The 19,118-nt window shown below is 38.1% G+C and overlaps 1 protein-coding gene across 2 annotated transcripts in view; it reads left to right on the forward strand.

Moving 5' to 3' along the window:
- Positions 1-19,118, forward strand: part of LOC118189202 (DNA damage-regulated autophagy modulator protein 1-like) — a 37,511-nt gene that overhangs the window by 1,084 nt on the left and 17,309 nt on the right. Inside the window, exon 2 of one of the 2 annotated variants that reach the window (XM_085809275.1) lies at positions 595-749. The exons of the other annotated variant lie outside the window; for it this stretch is intronic. The gene's annotated coding sequence lies outside the window, so the exon portion shown is untranslated. The remainder of the gene's footprint in view (positions 1-594; positions 750-19,118) is intronic. 2 annotated transcript variants of the gene reach the window in all.

Genomic DNA, 19,118 nt, shown 5'->3' on the forward strand with positions numbered 1-19,118 from the left:
TTAAGAGGAAAAATAAAATTTAAAATAGTGGAAGTTTTAAAACTGTGGTCAAAATTGGATTGGAATTAATGTCACTAATTAAAGCATTTAAAATTTTGTGAAAGTGGATATGTTTCAAAGAAATTTGATTCCCCAACATTTGTTGGTGTTTATTGTTGTCAAGTTTCATGGATAATTTTAAACTAGCTTAAGTCAAAACTGTGATTAATTCAGAGATAAGATCTTTAAGGACAGAACAAAGAATATTATTGATATTTGGAAAAATAACCTGCTCGGACTCTCACAACATGAGGAAGCTTTTTCCGTTCGCAAAACTTTTACCCACTTTAGTTAATAATACAATTTCCAATACAGTTTTTCACAGAACTTTTTTTTTAATTCTAATATTTGATATGAGGCTTTTCATATTCACAAAGATTTAGCATGTTTAGTTAACAATTTTAAGTCCAATCCAGTCCTTCCTAATGCCTTTAAAATTCTGCTATTTTAATTCAGTTATTTTTGCCGATAGATGGCGTTACCTCCTCGCGTTTGGTACTACCAGAGGGTATAAAAATTCGTTCAGTGCCCCCTCTTTCATTGGATTCATTTCAGGGGTGGACGCCAAAGGAGAAGGTTCGTCGTCGATATTGTGCCTGCCTCCGATCCTGTTTCACGTGTACGCCCTGTCCGATCTGCGTGTGCTGCGGTGTGTGACCACGTGCAAACGCTTATCTGCATGCATCAGCATTTTTAAATGCTAATCTTCGGTCTGTATTTATTTTTAAAAGCCTGGTTGCTTTTATAATTTTATTATTTTGTATTATTTTCAGAATTTTCATGCTAGTTTACCTTTTCTTGCGAATTATGCCTGATTGCTGGTACGAGTGATACCGCGCTATTGATACTGATTTTTCTGCGCGTATTTTTGCGTATTAATTTTATAAATTAAATTATTTATCATATTTTAAGTTAATTGCGTGAGAGTAATTAAATTTCGGATTTTGGTTGTGTGTCTGCTTAGTTACCCCCAGGCTCACGCTGTCAGGTGTGAGATAGGGGCCTAGCAGACTTTCGCCCGCTCATCCGTCTGCCGGAACACCGTCGAGTGGGTCCGGTTCCGGGGCGCGGGACTCTGGACTGCTGATTGGGCGCAGGATTTCTTAATTCTGTATTGCGATTATGGATACGATTTTGGATGCCGTGAGGGTACAGATTAGTGAACTCGATGCCATTCGCCTGCAGAATGGTACACTCACTGATACTGAGAATAAGATGTACAATTTTCTAAAAAGTATGACTGCAATGCTAGTTGCTGTTAACACACAGTTAACACAACAGGATAAAACTCTGCATAAATCCTCACATGATAAAAATCCAGATAATGATAGGGACAGAAGTCCAATTAAATTACGCAACAATTTTGATGCTCTGAGTGAAATACCACTGGATCAGCCCACGAGCTCAGATCATGACTTACCAAAGACTAAAGGTGATCAAACAGTCAGAGTTAGATCTCAGAGACAAAATTTTAAGAAAATTAAACTTAGTAGTTCCCCTAAAAGTACTACACAAAACCAACAAAATCAGGACAGTATCCCAATTACACCAGCTACTGAGGTAGCAGTTAATCAAAACACTCATACGCAAATTAATGAGACAATGGATACAACTGCACCAGGTAACGAAAACCACACTGACATGACCACAAATAAGCAAAAACAAGATAATAGGAATTCAAAAATTCCGCCAATTACTCTTAAAGAAAATTAACTGAAATGGAGTGAAATTCGATCCATATTCCTACAGCGAAAAATCAAATTTCACGGGGAACATATTCCTTCGGGAAGTATTAAAGTCATTACCGAAACACCTGACGATTACCGGACTGTTGTCCAAATACTTAAGGAAAAACAGGTTGAACACCACTCGTACATCCTCCCGGAAGACCGATATTTAAAAGTTGTCCTTCGTGGACTTACGGAACATACCCTGATCGATGACATCAAATCTGAACTCGAACAACTTGATTATCAAATCAACGATGTTAAACAGATGACAAGACGGCGTAATGGAGAGGTCACCAAGCTTCCTCTGTTTTTAATTTCACTACCTAAATGTGACAAGTCCAAGGAAATATACAATGAGAGATTTCTGTGTCACATGAAAATTAAAATCAAAGAGTATTTAGGTCGACAAGGACCCCTGCAATGTTTTCGTTGCCAGGGGTTTAATCACACACAAGCGGGTTGCAATTATGCACCCAAATGTGTCAGATGCGGCAAAGGACATTTTGTTAAGGAATGCCCTGATAAAGACAACAATGACAAGCCTCCAGTCTGTGCCAATTGCGGGGGTTCCCACACTTCTAGTTTCAGGGGGTGTGAGAAGTTCCCCAAAAGAAAATCCGAGAAACCAATCAATTTCCCCAGTAGGGTAATTGAAAATAAATCCTATTCGCAGGCGCTCTCCACAGGCCTTTACTCGGATATATTGAGTGAAGCAAAACAAGTCTTCACGGACCTTGCGGAACTAGTTTCTGTAATAAAAAATGCGGGATTTCAGATCTCGCAACAAGTCAAGGAAATAAAAGATAATAATCAAGAGAAAAATACTTCTACTACTATAGATAATGGGTCAAACTAGACCAACAAAAGTTCCCATTTCTATTATGACTTGGAATGCCCGTAGCATTCACTATAAGCTCACTGAACTGTCAAACTTCATCTCATGTCATAATATTGACGTGGCGCTCATTACTGAAACCTTCGCTACGCCAAGCACCCCGATGAAGATTCCAAATTATTCATGTTATCGATGCGACCGTCTAAGTCACCGAGGTGGGGGGGTCGCGATTTTTGTACGCAACTCTCTCCAATTTTGTCTGATCTGCGAAGAGCGACATAATGGGCATGAAATTGTGACTGTGTCGGTATTTCTGCCGCATTATGGTAACGTTTACTTCACTTCCATGTACAATCCTCCACAGAATATGCTTGATATAAATTATCTCGCAAAATTACTGGACACCAATAAACAAATCATCCTTGCAGGGGATTTAAATGCTAAAAGCCAGGATTGGAATTGCAGGAGAACAAATAAAAACGGAAAAAAGCTTTCAGAATTCGTTAATAATTATCCTATTTACTTTCATGTACCAAGTGAGTACACGTATCTGCCGAACAATCCCAATACAGGGGACATTTTGGATATTTTCATTTCAACCATCTCCCTCTCTTTCAATCTAGAGGTTATTCAAGATTTAGACTCAGACCACTGCCCGGTCATTGCGACCCTAGGTACAAACAAAGATATTATGGAAGAGCAAATTAATTCTACTAACTGGAAAATTTTCAATGAAATTCTCTCAAAATGTAATACTAACAGTATTTTACGCACTCCGGAGGATATTGAGATTGCGACCATGCATCTTACAAAAGACATACAAAGTGCCTACCATGCGGCCACTAGAAAAATTCCTAGAAGACAAGTTACTAATAAACTACCACAAAGGATTAAAAGTCTCATCAGAGATCGAAATAAGCTCAGGAAAAGGTTTCATCTCACGTGCAATCCTGATACCAAAAAAGAGATGAATAGACTTAGTAAAGAGATTAAAAAACAGATAAACTCCCACCGTAAAGAGCTCTGGGATGAGAAAATTGAGAGTTTTAACGAGCCTAGTAGCTCATTCTGGTCGTTTGTAAAACGTCTCAAAAATAAACCCACAGTTAATAGACCGATTTACCATGAGCATGGCATTGCGCTCACAAATATTGAAAAATGCAATACACTCGCTGAGCACTTTGAAAGGCAATTCATTACTAACTCTTATCCGTGTAATCAGGATTTTACAACTCATGTGAACTCCACAGTGTCTGAATGGCTTTGCAAAAATAATTTACAAAATCACTTAGAACTTACCTCACCACATGAAGTCATGAATATTATTAAAAAGCTCAGGAATAGAAAGGCCCCCGGGCAGGATAATGTTAATAATGTGGCGCTAAAATGGCTGCCAATAAATATGATTAATCGACTTACAGGTATTCTGAATGCCTGTCTGTTCAATAGTTATTTTCCAAATATATGGAAGTCTGCTAAAATGATTGTGATCCCAAAGCCGGGTAAGAATCTGACGAAAACGGATGGGTACAGGCCCATTAGCCTACTGCCCAGCATGGGAAAAATACTCGAAAGAATTATCCTCAGCAGAATTCAACCACATCTAGATAAATTACCACTTGAACAGTTTGGATTCCGGAAAGCCCTATCCACGACAAAGCAACTGGTTAGACTTAATGAGTTTATTGGTAGTGCACTGCACAATAAAAGATATGTTGCCTTACTCATGTTAGACGTGGCGAAAGCGTTCGACCGCGTCTGGCATGAGGGGTTAATCTATAAATTAATCGGTTTGCAGTTCAGCACCGAATTGATCAAAATTATTCACTCGTTTCTTTCCCATAGAACATTCAGCATTCACATTGATGATAGCACCTCAGATAAAAAGCAAGTGCAGGCCGGGGTCCCTCAAGGATCTATTTTAGGGCCTGTGCTCTATCTATTCTATGTAGCAGATCTACCTGCAGAACATCTAGATCCAAATTTCTTCATGGGCTGCTACGCAGACGACACAGCTTTTGCCGTTAAGTCTGGGTCACCAAATTTTGCGATTAAGAAACTACAAAAATTTATGCCAAAACTTGAAGCTTGGTGTACCAACTGGAAAATTGCAATTAATGCAGATAAATCTAAGCTTATGATTTTTAAAAAGAACAAAATGAATCACCCTTTATCTGAACAACTTTTGTTATTTAATACGGTAGTTCCAGTTGTAAAAACTGCTACTTATTTAGGTCTAAATTATAGTGCTAATTTCCTTTGGAAAGAGCATGTAAAATGTGTCAGAGGTAAGACTATTGGAGTAATTCAAAGTCTAAAGCCGCTTCTGTCTGCGACCTCCAAATTAGACATCAAAAGAAAAAGACATATTTATAACTCCATCATACGCCCTATTTTTGCGTACGCTTCTCCGGCTTGGGCAACAGTTCAGAAAAAGGAGTTGAACACGCTACAAATCATCCAGAATAAGGTACTTAGAATGATAGCAAATGCGCACTACTACGTCTCAAATCAAACATTGCACGATGACCTGAAAATGGAAACGGTAGAAACTTATCTACACAAAGCGAATGATAAATTCTTCAGTAAAGCGCAAGAATGCAATCACATGTCAGATTTAAATGTTTTAGACTATGTTATTCTCGAAGAAGATGCTTCACTTAGACCGCTCGCGGCCCACCTCGCCCGGGACTTAAATTTTCCCACATAAAATTTATCTTGATGGGAATGTACAGTGCCTGTATATATATTGTATTTAGTGTATAGTGTATTTTATTTATTTACTTCTCATTTATTATATTGTATGTTTGTTGTATTTCTTTTCACTTGTTTTATTTACTTGTGTATGATTATGCTTAATTGTTATGATTTATATGTATTCAGATATAGTGACTAAATCTTCTGGATTATGTCTTTGATCTCTTATGATACAACGCAAACATATGATACAGACCCTCATGGCTCCTGCTTTGCTTATTGCTTGATGCGCGCGCCACTCCTTGGCCTTGCGACTCATGGTCGCCCCCTGTAGCCACCTTTGACCTCCTGTAACTTGTCATGAAAAATTCAAAGTCTTGCGCCCTCCGGGCTTAGTTTTCAAGAGCCGGATAAGTTGCGTGCTCCGCGACATTTCGGCAAAAACCGTGCAGACTAGACTAGACTAGACTCTTTCATTGATCTATTGAGCATCAAGTAAATCACTTATGCCAAATTTTTCCAACTTCTGCTCGCTTTTAGTAACTCTGATGTGGAGGTAAATGGTTTTGAACCATAGGCACTCCGAAATTTTTAAATCATTGGCATTCTTTCATTGACTTGGCACTTTTTAGAAAAATCCCTTTTGGATACAAAGTGACTGTTGAAAATTGTTTATCATCAGATCACAACCCCGTGATCATCGACCTTAGCTGTACTATTTTTACTCAAAATTTTCCGGCACTCGTCTCAACAAATTGGGACAATTCTCGTTTTAAACTTAATTCTAAAAGTTTACCCTCCCTCGAAATTAAATCCAGCCATGATATAGACACGGCAGTAGATCAATTAACGAACACCTTAACTGATACTTATAAGGAAGTATCAAAACCCACCCTCAGACCCAATTTTCGTAAATTACCTCAATAAATTAAACTCAAAATTAAAGAAAAGAATAAAGTACGGAGACTTTTGCAGAGACATAGAAATCCTGGCTTAAAAATTCAACTCCGTACTCTCCAAAATGAGATCAAGGCATCATGTGACCAGTTCTTCCAATCACAATACACGAATTACATTCAGTCCTTAACGACCAATGATAACAGTCTTTGGCGCGCATCAGCCCGCCTACGCAAACACAAATCTCACATTCCGTCCTTAGCTACGGACGCAGTGGTGGCTCACACAGACGCTGAGAAATCTGAATTAATTGCGGATTCTCTTCAAACTCAATTTACACCACATAATGAAGGAATTTTTGCGAACAACGCAAGTTCTTTCCCACAAGATGTTGAACGTTTCCTTTCCTCTCCTTTCGCGAGAGAAATACAGTACACATCCATGAGCGAGGTAAGCGAATACGTTACCAAGCTCAAACCCAAAAAAGCCCCTGGTATGGACTCTATCTCTAATGGTATGATTAAAAATTTACCCACCAGTTATCTATTTTTCTTAGTAATGCTTATAAATTTTATGATACAGCATTGCTATTTTCCTCAAAGCTGGAAACAAGCACTCATTGTGCCTATTCCAAAACCAGGCCAAAGCCTTTCAAATCCTCAAAATTATAGACCTATCAGCCTCCTATCATCGTTATCAAAGATATACGAATTTGTGTTACTTAAACGCCTGAATGATTTTCTCCGAAATCACAACGTTCTGATTGATGAACAATTTGGATTTCGAGCAAAACACTGCACTACGCACCAGCTGCTGAGGACAGACGGAGTTCATTCACGAAGGGTTTCGTAACAATATGCTTATTGGCGCTTTATTTCTTGACATAGCCAAAGCATTTGATAGGACTTGGCATATAGGAATCATTATCAAGCTCATACGACTTGACGTTTCGGCCCATTTAATTCGTATAATTAACTCGTACCTCACTAATAGATCTTTTTCTGTACGAGTTAATTCTTTCATTTCGGCACCCCGTCCTATACTAAGTGGCGTCCCCCAAGGGTCACTTTTAGGCCCAATTTTGTTCAACATTTTCATAAATGACATACCAAAATCACCTAGTATCACTCTTGCACTTTATGCAGATGATACGGCCATCCTAGCTCAACACAAACGCCTTGAAAACTTGGTTCACATCATTCAGAGATATCTCTCCAGCCTTGAGCACTGGCTCATCACTTGGAAAATTAAAATTAATGTTGCTAAATGTGCTGCTATGATATTCAAACGTAGCCCCCTCCCGTACCCTTCCATTAATTTAAAGTTTTTCGACGACTATGTTCCCTGGTCAAATTCTTACAAGTACCTAGGAGTTGTACTTGATTCAAAATTACGCTGGCACCTTCATATTGAAAATGTTCTCAATAAAGCAAAAGGTGCTACAGCCCAACTTTACCCTCTCTTAGCTCGAAAGAGCCATCTGTCAATTAAAAACAAAATTCTTCTCTATACATCAATTATAAGACCTGTCTTTATGTATGCATGTACAATCTGGGGTACTGCTGCAAAAACTCATGTGTAAAAACTTCAATATTTTCAAAGTAAGACCTTACGTATGGCCCTAAATGCAGCCTGGTACGTCCGTACAGATGTGATTCATTCGGAACTTAACATTAAACCTGTTGATTACTATATTAAAAAACTTAGTCAAAATTTATTCCTCAAAATTGAACAGATTGATAACCGAGCACTCCAGCAGATTCCAGCATACGATCCTGCTATTCGCAGCTCACAGAAGAGACCGAGAGCCGTGATTGGCCGAGAGTTCGGCATTTACCCGCCGTCCAAAAGGGCAAGACACGCCCTCTCAACAACAGGGAGAACCCAAAGGAGACAGAACCAGACGCACCAGAAAACCTGCGAAAAAAGCTGTTGCACGCCTGGCTGCTGCGACTGCTCCTGAAATTCCCAAAGACTCACCCTGTTGCTGATCTCACTCCGCAACAGAATATGGACACAGACCCCGCCCCAGTGCAGCACCTCCAACCAATCAGAGCGCTCCGACCAACAGTGCGAGAAAACTGCCGCCGATTATAATCAAAGACAGCAGATTCACATGGAATGACTTAAAAACGCTGTTTAATAATAAGAATTTTTCTCTGCACGATTTCTATGGAGAAAACATGAAGGACGGAATCAAGATTAAAGTGAAATTGCCCACCATTTATCGGGAAATGGTAAAAGTGTTAGAAGAAGAAGGCATCAGGTATCACTGCTATGCGCTTCCCGAATCTAAACATATAAAAGCTGTGATACGTAACCTCCCGTCTTACATGGACCCTGAGGAAATTATGATGGATCTAAAAGAACATGGACTCGACGTCGTGCGGGTCAACCAACTCACTATCAGGCGTAACGGAGAAGTTATTAAGCTTCCCCTGTTTCTCGTTACTCTCACCCGCAAGGAGAAAAACAAGGAGATACACCAGTTAAAATTTGTGCTGGGAATGAAGATTAGTGTTGAGAGATACCGTGGCCGTAAGGGACCCTTGCAGTGTTATCGCTGTCAAGGGTTCCATCACGCCCAATCGCACTGCAATCACGAATCACGTTGTGTTCGTTGCGGTGAACCTCATGAATCATTTAACTGTGACAAGGATAAGGCAACTCCGCCTAAATGTGCCAATTGTCATGAGATAGGTCATACAGCTAACTACAGATTATGTGTGCGTTTTCCAAAACCCAAAACCACCTCGGCTGTGAAAACGTTCTCTGATTGGGTAGTGCATAATAAAACTTATGCACAAGCTTTAAACACCGGCCTCGCTCCTGAATTTCTAACTGAAGCAAAACAAGTTGCAGCTGAGCTACGTATGCTTGTCTCTGCTCTAAAAGAAACTGGATTTACTCTGATGGCAAAATCAAACGTATCTCAAGATCATACTCCTGCAGCCCCTGTTAATGGCTAATTACATGAAAAAGTGTACTCCCGTACAAATAATGATATGGAATGCCTGCGGGCTACCTACCAAAATTACTGAACTGGACCATTTTTTAAGTGAGCATGATATTGACATTGCAATCATATCAGAGACTCATGCAAAACCATGCCAACGCCTGAGAATTGCAAATTATAATTCATACCGCTGTGATAGACTTTCACACAGAGGTGGTGGTGTGGCAATATATGTGAAACGTAATTATGCATCTTGTCTTATATCTGATTCAAGAAATTTTAATTGTGAGCAAACTACTGTGTGTGTCACTCTTCCTGTGTTTAATAACATCAATTTTTGTGCTGTGTATAACCCTCCAACGAATAGACTACGTGATAATTTTCTAAATAGCATTCTACCGGATGACATACCTACCCTTGCTGCCGGGGACTTTAATGCTAAGCATATAGACTGGAACTGTCGTCGAACAAACCTAAATGGTAAAATTCTCCATGAATATATTTTACAGCATCCGGTGGCGCTACATGCCCCACCAGAATACACGCGGCTTCATAATAGAATTGAATTTTCTGATATACTAGACATTGCAGTCACTACAACGACTATCCCCGTTGCAATGGAAGTATTTCATGAATTGTCCTCTGACCACCTCCCCGTAATCGCAACATTAGGAGTGACAAAAACTTCTGAGTTGTCTACTAAGCGAATTACGAATTGGAATCTCTTCAGCAATATCATGAAAAATTCACCTCCTCGACTGCAAAATCTCAATACCAAACAAGGCATAAACACCGTAATTAATGCCTTAAGTGAAAGCATTCAAGGTGCAATTAAGGAAGCCAGTACTGAAATTACTAATCGTGATAAGGCTTTCAGACTGCCCCTTAATATACGACAGCTTATGAGAGAGCGAAATAGACTCAGGAAATGTTATCATTTAACGTGGGACCCGGCACTTAAACGTGAAATAAATCGTAAAAATAAGCAAATTCAGAAGGCCATTAAAACCTTCAAAGAAGAACTATGGGATGATAAAATGTTAAATCTGGATTCTAGAGAAGGTACATTCTGGTCTTTAATCAAAAATTTTAAAACTTCCTTCACAAGTAATCGACCCCTCTATGACAGAGGTAATATTGCCATCTCCAATCAGGAAAAGGCAGAAATCTTCACAGCACACCTCCAAGAACAGTTCTCGCCAAATGATTGGCCAAATGACTCTGATTTCGAATTAAAGATCCTCCTACGAGTGAGGGATTGGCTCAACGCCCCTTCAGTCAGACTTCCGATTAAATATGCCACTCCTACTGAAACGACTAATATTATCAAACACCTGAGACAAAAGAAATCTCCAGGAATTGATGAAATCAGCAATACAGCAATTAAAAATTTGCCGCCTAACATCATCTGCAGCCTGACAAGTATTTTTAATGCTTGTCTTGCTCTTTCTTACTTTCCAACACCTTGGAAAATTGCTAAAATTATTTTACTACCTAAACCGGCTAAAGATCACACCCGACCAGACGGATATCGTCCTATTAGTCTACTTCCGGGCTTAGGCAAAATTTTTGAGAGAATTATCCTGAATAGACTGAAACCATATTTTCAGCATCTTCCGCCGGAACAATTTGGGTTCCGTGTTCACCTCTCAACAACGAAGCAACTTGTCCGAATAACCGAATTCGCTGGTGCAGCTCTGCACTGCAAACTTAATGTTGCTATACTCATGCTAGACGTGGCGAAAGCATTCGACCGCGTCTGGCATGAGGGCTTAATTGCTAAATTAATTGACCTTCAACTGGACAGAGAACTCATTCTGCTAATCCATTCTTTTATCAGGGATCGGACATTCAGAGTCTCGGTAAAAAATGAATTATCCAGCACTAAAATAATGACTAGCGGTGTTCCACAGGGTTCTGTGACTGGCCCTATACTCTATCTATTCTACGTTTCAGACTTTCCGAGATTGCATTTAAATCATAATTCTATGCTAGCCTGTTATGCAGACGACACTGCCCTGGCAGTGAAGTCTGCTAACATCAATCATGCTATTCGGAAACTCCAAGACACTATTCCCTCCATAGAACAATGGTGTGGATATTGGAAGATACGAATTAACGCTCAAAAATCGCAGCTCCTACTCATAAGGAAAAGGAAGAAAAATGTTCCGATCAGGCAAAGTGTTTATCTTTTTAACGAGGCTGTGCCTATCGTGAAACAAGCCAAATATCTGGGCATCACCATCAACGACAAGCTCACATGGCAGCATCACATCCAACAAATCAGGGATAAAGCGATTAAAGTCATGAAATGTTTATATCCCATGATAGGGAAATATTCAAAACTTTCGTTGGACAAGAAACGACTTATTTATCTAGCCACAATCCGACCCATCATGACGTACGCTTCGCCAGCATGGACTACCGCTACGAAATCCAAAAATTACAAGTTGTACAAAACCAATTTTTAAGAATTATCACAAATGCACACCCGTATGTGAAGAACAAACGTCTCCATGAAGATTTAAAAATGGATACAATAGTGGAATATTTAAGAAGAACTAACACGGCATTTTATGACGCCGCTAAGGAGTGCCAACATATGGACATTTTCAACCTATTTCACTATGAAATTTTACACGAGGACAGGCACCTCCGTCCATATGCCGCTTTTCTACTCAGTGGAAACCAGGATTTTCCAACATAATTTGTGTTTTTAAGTATGTAGTACTCTGAAAAACTTATTTGACTTGTAAATAATGATGTTTAGAAATCTTAGCCGGATGATCATGTGACACACACAGCCACGCCCACAAGATATTACTTATATTTTTCCTGTATATACTATTTTACTTTTTGGAATCGTATTTTATTTTCTGCATATATGACTGCAACACACACCTTTTATGAACTGATTTAGTACTATTTTATGTATAACTATTCTAAAACTTCAGATTTACAGCGCTACGATGTCTGGATACCTCATCGCCAACCAGATGTCTTATCGCTCATCACGTGACATTGGTCACACCCCCTGCATCTGCTATCCTGTCTCCACGAGAACTACGTTCGGCATTTCCTTACCTGCAGCGCTCCTAGAAGCACCAAAGTTCGATAGCCGGAACACAACCTGCGATTTCGCAGGTTAATCGCGGCAAATAAAGCAAGTTGGAAGTTGGAAGTTCTCAACAACAGTTCCAGCCCCCGCGCCAAGAAGGAAGGACGTCTCTTCAGCGAGCTGCCATATAATTGCTTTTACATCTTCAACAACTGCAATTCAAGATCTTCAAGCAAAGTTATCAATCTGTTTACTTAAGAATCACATCTCCCGCCGATTCTAAATCTGCCTAAGAATATTTTCATCGCGTCCCCATTTATTATTTGCACTTTCCTACACAAGCCACATGCGAATGAGCCTATTAATCGTAAACTCTTTCCTATCCGCTTTTTGCTTTAGTGTTTGTATCGTGTATTAAAAAATTATAAAAACCAAAAAAAGTATAAAATATAAAAGTATAAAAACCTAAAACTTATAAAAAAATTATGATACTTAAGTTTTTATTTTCTTATCCCTATCCCTAAACTTTCTCGAGCCTGTGGCTCCCTCTATTGAGCATCAAGTAAATCACTTATGCCAAAATTTTCCTATTTCTGCTCACTTTTAGTAATTCTGATGTGGAGGTACATGGCTTTGAACCATAGGCACTCCGAAAATTGCAAATCATTGGCATTGGCATTTCCATTATTCGAAGTTCAGATTTTGAGCATGAAGGTTCAGTTGCCCCTCGCTCCCTATTTTTAACTTAGCTAATTTTTCTTGTCCTTTGTATTACATGTTTGATCAGATAGCCTGGCTCAGTAAAAGTAGGCGGCCAGTGTAACTCTGATTAAAAATCCGGTTATAACCACGTGCAGTGCTGATAAGGACCACGTGTTTCTGAGACTTCTTCCCCTTTATTTTTCTTCTTTCTAGGTATTTCTTTCTCCTGATGAGGAGGGACCTTTAGCTGCCCTCGAAATCGATTGAGTGTTTCAATATACTTACGCTAGATACAAGGTTGTTTTTACGATTTTGATTCTAATATTTGAATTTGGAATTTTCTTTTTAATTTTGTTTGCACTCGACAGAAGACGTTACGTTGACTTCGTTGTTTACTTTCTTCATTCACAGTTCCCTATTTATTTGGTTATTTGTTCCACATTCATTGCTTTCTCTCTCCTGAAAAAGAGGGACCTAATTTACTTCCCTTTGAAACAGGGCTGGTTTGAGAGTCCTGCAATACCCGCAATTGCAAGAGAACATAAGTTGGAAGGAGCCATGCACTTACCGCAGATTAACCCGGTAAAAGTGCGATACTCAGCGCGTATTCGAGAGGTCCGTGGTTTGAGTCCCGGGGAGAGCATTGCTCATTTTTCAGTTTACTTCCTCCAAAAAATTCAAAAGAACTCTACAGTGTCCCCTGAACTAAAAAAGGTAGCCGATGAAGATTCTGCACCACCAGGATTTGGCAACTGGGTCTTCTAATCACTAGTCGTCTTTTAAAAGGGGAAATAGATAAGGTATTTCTTCCGCCTTCTTAGCATACCTTCGTGGTGGAATGGTCAGCACGCTGGACGCGTATTGCAGAGGTTCGAAGTTCGAGTCCCGACGAGAGCACTGCTCATTTTTCACGACTCCTGCTTCAAAATACCTAATGTCTCTACAGCGACGCCCGAACTAAAAAAGGCGGTGGATGATGATTGTCCACCACCAGGATTTGGCAATTGGGTCCCTTAAGCCCCAATTGCCCTTTAAAAAGGGGGGAGTAAGTAAGGTATTTCTCCCACCTTCTTTGCATGTCTTTAAGGTGTAGTGGTCAGCACACTTGTCGCGTTTTCGAAAGGTCCGGGGTTGGAGTCCCGGCGAGGGCATTGCTCATTTTTCGTCTCTCCTGCTTTCAAAAAGTGCCTAATGTCTCTACACATTCAACTGGTTTTCTTAAGTTTTATTCTTCTTATCCTTTTTTCATGACCATAAAAAAAGAAGAGAATGCACTGTTTTTCAACCGCATTTTAATTTTAAACTCTATTTCTTGTTTAATCTTTTTAGAAAGCATTTTTCCGTGTTTAAAAACTACAAAACTGAAAATTTTATCCTGTTATTTTTCATAAATTTAAACTGCTCTGATCATTATTCTAACAATCACACGAAGAAAAAAATTTGTCAGTGATTTTTTAATACTTGCGACAAATTTATATATACTATTTGCATCGAAATTGGTACACATGTTCTTAATTTGAAGATATTGTTGCTTTGTTCTTAATTTGAAGATATTGTTGAGTGCACACAGCTCCGATGATAAGTTCCTAAGAATTTAGTTAGTCATATGAAACTTTTCAGGGATGTGGAACTTTCTACAAAGACAGTCGTACAACTCTTCACAATATCACAGAGTACAATCCTTAATTACATTTCAAACTTTTATGAACGTTAAACAGAAAGTAAGGCAAAGCGCAGCTAAAGAGAAGTTACCCGGAGATATCTCAGTACTCCAAACTCACGCCGAGCTAACAGTAACAACTGGGAGCACATGTTCTCACCGGCCTTTTATGGTTTTCACCCGGCCACCGAAATGTTTCTAGTACATTCTCGAAATTACTGGAAGGCAACATGACGGTCGAAATTACGGTTACAGCTAATATAGTTGTAGAGTGCCTTACTTTAAAATTCTGAGTTACTGTTGAACGTGAACTGATAAGCGAATAATCGCTTGAGTTCGTGTGAGAGGAAACAACAAGATAGAAGGGTGAACTAGTCCTTTATTATTCCAACTAAAGTTTAACAAACTCCGTCTTGGAGTGTACAATGAAGCCGACACTCGGGCTTTGAATTTAAGAGACTAAGAATAATACTAAACTAATCTAAACTAAAGAGGTATAGCCGAAGCTATCAAGATTCTAACCGAGTTGGCCCCTTAACGTTAATAGACTGCGAAGCTATCAAGGGCCTAAAGTACGGCCGAGCGTAATAGTAATAGCACACGAGGGAGTAGCCTAAAAAGGCGGACACATGCAGACAGAATACCTGGTATCTCTCTCTCTCTAAGACCGAAGAACTTCGCGGTTAAACACCGCTTTTCCTCATTATGTATTCAGACGTGATTCTAAAACTACGTACTGGCCGGAAATAGTAAGTTGAAGTTAAGAATTGACAGGAAAGGAACTTTAACTTAAAATTTAACTATTAATAAAATTAACATAATCCTTACATAGTGCTCAATTACATTTATTCAATTACAGTACTTATTGCGGTGTTACAGGGACCGGACCAAAATGTTGCCAGATGCTCGCCAAGTTCGGAGGCTTTTGGCGATTTCTCGCCAAATTTGGCGACCAAAAATTAGTTGCCAAAACCATTGTCAGCTTGGCGACATCTCGCCAGATTACCGAGATATTCATTTACTCAATGTTAAACAGAATCTGTGTCTGTATTCCTAGCATTCCGGCATAGCTTGTCTCTCTCGGTTTTTCATATTACATTATACAAAAAACTACAACAATTTCACATATCATTGCACTAAAATCATCCATTCTACGTACAAAATTCGTAACAATATTACATATTTGAAGACATTCCAAATTCCAAATAATTTACATATTTTCTTACACGCAATTTTTTGGTTATTGATATCAACATTTATATTAACTCAGAATTTGATTGTGTTAAAGAAATTCCTGTCTCCAGTTAACTAAAAGCTTTAAATGTCAGTTTTCGTCCGTTCTGCATCTTGTATAATACGGCTTTCCATATAATTGGTTCCTGAAAATCTGTGAGAATGTTGAATTTTTGAAAGTAACCATATGTATATATATATATATATATATATATAAAAAAAAAAAAAAAAAAAAAAAAAAGCATCAAAAGTTGTACTTTAAAATATATATTTATCAATAATATTATTTATTAATCGATATTGATAATTAAGTTAACGAGACATATTGCACGTGTTTTCTTCATAAACTTGTTAAGAGTTAGTTGAACACCAGTTTTTTCTTCCTTTTCTTGATAAAGAATTCTATAACACGCTGTGTTTCTATGACATATTGTGCCCTATGTATCTGAGATATACGTTCTGCGTTCCCAAAGGAAAATACCATCAGTCTTCACCATCAACGCAGAACAGCACTCTTATATGATGGTCCAAAATTTTTCAAGATGTACGAAGGATTCATTTATATTTTTGACTGTTAACGTCTTGAAACTTTTTATCACTTTCATAGTGTATTTCATTTAACAGTTATTGCTCAATTAAATATTCATTTGACAAAGACAATGAATGAGATTCAGTCAGCTCATTAACATTTTCAATGCTGATGGCCAAGTTTAGTTCATTCATCAGGCTAACTATTTCATCTGTGATAGTTTCCGGAGTTTCTTCAGAACTTATAAAATCACTCATCATTTGCGGGCATAATTTTTTCTAAGAACCTTTCATAGTTGATTATTTTATTTCAGCCCACAAGTCTCTGTTATTGTTGATTGCGTTCCATATATTAAGTTCATCCAAAAGTCTTCTGCCCATCTTCCTTGCCAGTTGTCTTGATGGCCTGAATCATTATTTTAGATCATTAAACGAATCTATCACTGTTTGATCCATGGACTGTATGAGACAGGTCATATTGGAAGGAAGAAACAAAACACTGGTTTCCGGGTATAAATTCTAAAATTTTGGGTGTCCTGGAGCTTTGTCTAAGATTAATAATGCTTTAAGTTGTAAATTTTTATCTTTACATTATTGCTTAGCTACCAGCACGAAATGAAATGTGAACCAATCTTTAAATATTAACGCAATAACTCAGACTTTCTTATTTGACTGGAAGCAATTCTTTAGTCTTCCCTTTCAATGTTCTGGCGTATTATGCTTTATAAACTAACACTGGCTTCAGTTTTGAATTACCAGGCTCTTTTCACTAAGAAGCAGTGTCAGTTGGGTTTTAGAAGGTGTATGTCCTAGGATAATTGACGTTTCGTTCAATAAGAATGCATAATTAGGCATTTTTTAAATCCGAAACAAACCCGTCTCACTCACATTGAATATATAGCTAAGAGAAAATTCTCCCTCTACAATAATTATGGACAACAGAAAATGAATTCTTTTGCAGCATTTTTATCTGCATCAGCCGATTCTATAGAGAATTCAATATTACGTAAAGAATACCTCAATTTAAATTTGGCGAATCAACCATTACTTACTTAAAATACGGCGTTAGAATCCGCTTTTAATCTCGTCGTCCAATAATCATGCAAACTAACAGCCTTATCTTGAACAACTGAAAAGTTCAGAGAAACACAATACTGATTTCCGGGTATAAATTTCTGCTGAGATTTGGGGTATCTTTGATCATTGTCTAAGATTAATAATGCTTTAAACTGTAAATCTTTATTATATTATATTGCTTTCTGAAAACGAAATGAAAAGGAGACCAATCTTTAAATTCTGTTACGTATTTTGTATTTATTTATCTGTTATTAGTGGAATTATAATTGAAATTGTTTTGTTTCTCCGTGCAATGCAGCGCGTGATGAGTTTTAAGAGAAAGCTATTCGGAAAAGTAAAAATACAGGAGCACAAGCATTATAATAAATAGATATCTCGTAATTTATATTTAAATTGAATAAATACAATTGTGTGTTAACTGAAACTGTAATTCTACTCTTTTGCTTTCCTGAAACCTCAAGAAAATAAAAATTACCAGAATGTTCTCGCGCATGATTAAAAATCTTTAAAAAGCTGAAGGAAAACATCTCAGTTCAGTTGTTTGCTTAGTGCTGTTATTGATTGTACCGAATTCGCCGTGAGATCGGATTAGCTTTCTCTGTACTTTGCACGTCTGTACTTTAAGCACGTGCTTAGGTCATCATGGATAAAGGGCACCAAAAAAGGTCCTTAGAACTCATGGAAAGGGGCCACCACAATGGAATGTATGACATGTTTTACTATGTATGTATGGTGCAGCTAAACCAAGACCGAGACAGAAGAAATTGGGAAGAAACAGGTATTATATTGTAAGTGCATTATGTGAGGGACACAATAATCTCTCAAGTGCTTAGGATCTTTAAAGGTCTTAATCCATCCCTGGCCGTGTCTTTTGGAAATAATCGTTGAAGACATATTTTTGCAATTTTGAACGTATGCCTTAATTTTATTCTTGTTTTTCAAAATTGAACAATTGCTGCGTGCGTACGGGTTCGTAATAGATTGAATGCACAATTCCGATAATAGGTTAACAAAATTTATTTTATCAAAAGAAATATTTCTGAACTCTGGAATTTTCCATAGAAATATTCGTACAGGTGTCACACTATCACACAGTACAATCAGTAGTTACGCTTCAAACTACTAAAAATGTTAAACGCATGGAATGCAAAGCGCATCTAAAGAGAAAACTTACTTGGATATCTCAAACAATTCGCAACAACAATAACTAAGCAACTGAGAGCAGATGCTCTCTCTTCGGCCTTAAATAATTTTCAAGCGGCAGCGAGATATTTATAGCTTTTCAGAACTTTCTGCTTCTCGAAATTATTGGAAAGCAATACGAGGGTGGAATTACGGTTACAGCAAACGTAGTGGTCAATTACATTTATTCAATTTCAATACATATTACGGTGATACATTGATCGGACCAAAATGTCGCCGAAGGTTAACAAATTTGGCGACTTTTAGCGATTTCGTGCCAAATTACCGAGATACCCATTTACTCAATGTTAAATGCCCTTGACCCTGTAATTTTATTTTTCCGGCATCGCTTTCTCTTAAAATTTGCCCCACGCTACATTACACAGAAAAATACAAAAATTTTACTTAAAATTCTACTAAAATTACCCATCTAGCTACAAAAATGCGTAACAATATCGTAGACCTGTTTATGTCGTAGTAATGGCCAACCGAAGCAAAACATTCACCACTTTCAGAATGACTAA

The sequence above is a fragment of the Stegodyphus dumicola genome, chromosome X2 (genome assembly GCF_044657685.1).
Source record: "Stegodyphus dumicola isolate Sdum_Otavi_A_Nest chromosome X2, ASM4465768v1".
Lineage (NCBI taxonomy): Eukaryota > Metazoa > Arthropoda > Arachnida > Araneae > Eresidae > Stegodyphus > Stegodyphus dumicola.